This window comes from Ischnura elegans, chromosome 3, assembly GCF_921293095.1.
Source record: "Ischnura elegans chromosome 3, ioIscEleg1.1, whole genome shotgun sequence".
NCBI lineage: Eukaryota > Metazoa > Arthropoda > Insecta > Odonata > Coenagrionidae > Ischnura > Ischnura elegans.
This window is the reverse complement of record NC_060248.1, coordinates 97,511,827-97,513,756: the sequence shown is the minus strand read 5'-3', so window position 1 is coordinate 97,513,756 and position 1,930 is coordinate 97,511,827. Positions and strand designations below refer to the sequence as shown.

General features: G+C 38.4%; 1 non-coding gene across 1 annotated transcript; it reads right to left on the bottom strand.

The window, feature by feature from the left end:
• Nucleotides 1-1,517: 1,517 nt before the first annotated feature.
• Trnaf-gaa lies at nucleotides 1,518-1,590 on the bottom strand. Its single transcript has one exon. It is a non-coding gene; the product is annotated as a tRNA-Phe (tRNA).
• Between the last annotated feature and the right edge of the window lie 340 nt (nucleotides 1,591-1,930).

Here is a 1,930-nt window from a genome sequence, read left to right as displayed (position 1 = left end):
AAATTCTAAAACTCTAAAACTCTATCATGGTCAGATCTACAGGAATCTAAGTCTGCCCTTCCCAGCCATGTGGTAATCATGTGAAGTCGGACTTTCCATTCCCAAGAGATGAAAAAATATTTCTTCTACATTTTAGTGGTACTATAAATGCCACCTTTAAGGTGCTCGAGGCATTTTAAGAGTTAATGCAAACACAATTTTTATCATCATAGAAAAGGAATTTCATTGGTTTTTCCATCCGGCGAATGAGATTAAGACCAATGCTGTCCTTCATCAAGAATACTCTAATTTCGGAGGCAGGCTTCTCTATGACCTTTCATCGTAATTAATGCCATACCTCTTTTAATAATTGCTCACCATGTATTAGAAGCCGATTTTGTCACCCAGACTATTACTTCATTGACAATACCACTGAACCATAATTTTTTGTTGAGTAATGATACCTGTGCCTGCGAACGTGATCAAGTAAAGACAGGCTAGTCTAGGACCACTAACATGACCGACTACCGTGCAGTTTAAATTGAAAAATGGGTGAGATTCGAATTTTTAGATAATTTTGAGGTGCTTAAACTATTGTATGTGATTCCAATAATTCAATGCAAAATCTCCTCTGAAGTATGTAAGCCGAGAAAAATTTTCTAATCTGCATGATTTTCCCTTGAATTTAAATGGAGCCCCGTGCTGCATAGCCAGATGCACAATAGGTTAGTTTCCTTCATCAAAGAAAACGAAAGGCATTGATTGCGATACGTTACCCACCATTAGTGCATTCATAATAAACAAATTATTTGGTTTTAGAAATCCCAGTGTAGACGAATGGCAATGGTCAATTTATACTGCATTTGAAAAAGGCCAGATTGGCACCCATGCGATGCCACTCCACGTGACGTCACAGGGACCTAGTTTCTATACGAGTAGATAGGAGTTTTGCATCGTCTGAGATTACCAATGCATGCATGAGGCACAGAGCTCAGGGAAACATCTCGTAATAATCACTTTTTATAATTTCCTATGGTCGGAAAGTTTTCTTCGTTTGATAGGGTATTAATAATCCTTATTTAAGCCAAGCGCTACCTGCATCGTATCAGAGCTCAAAGCCTCGCCCCAAGGTCACCTCACACGGCGACAGCGGGAGCCAGAATGACGTCACACGAGCTTTTCCCAGCATTCATACTTAGCCGTCGCTTTTCGCGCGCTTGAAAATATTCACTTTTCTACTAATTTTCACTTTTCATTTAATCGCGAAAAATAGATATCGTCATTTAAAAATCTGAAAGCGTGAAATACGTACTCCAGGAGTAATAATCTTTCGATTTAGGCAATAAAAAAATAATAGGAAACCACCCTATTTGAAACCAGATAGATTGGTTTTGATTGGATTCTTATAACTTGGGTAATCTTGCTGCAAATCTGCTGATTTTATTTCCCAATGATACCGTATTAGTAACCATTCAAAGCCATCCCATTCGATTTCAAATTACGCATCGATGGATTAGAAACAGAAAAATAAAATTATATGCCGAAACCCGGGATTGAACCAGGGACCTTTAGATCTTCAGTCTAACGCTCTCCCAACTGAGCTATTTCGGCCATGAATGATGGGAGCATTTGACTTTTATTCAACCGGGGCAAAACGAAAATTACTGCCCTTAGTAAAATAGTATTTTTTAATTATACGTTAATATTAAAAAGTGTCCCCACTAAAATTCAATATAGGAGTTCAGTAGGTGCGCATAAGGTACGCAGATAAAAAAATAACAGGAAACCACCCTATTCATTGGCTTCACTCGAGGAGAAATCATCATTCTGTGGGTTAGAGTCTCTCCCGCTTCTCTGACCAAGCTAAGATCTCAGATGGACATCACCAACATGATGGTATTACAATCCTCATCATCGTCCTCATCATTAGTCAACAAGATTTGTTTGACGT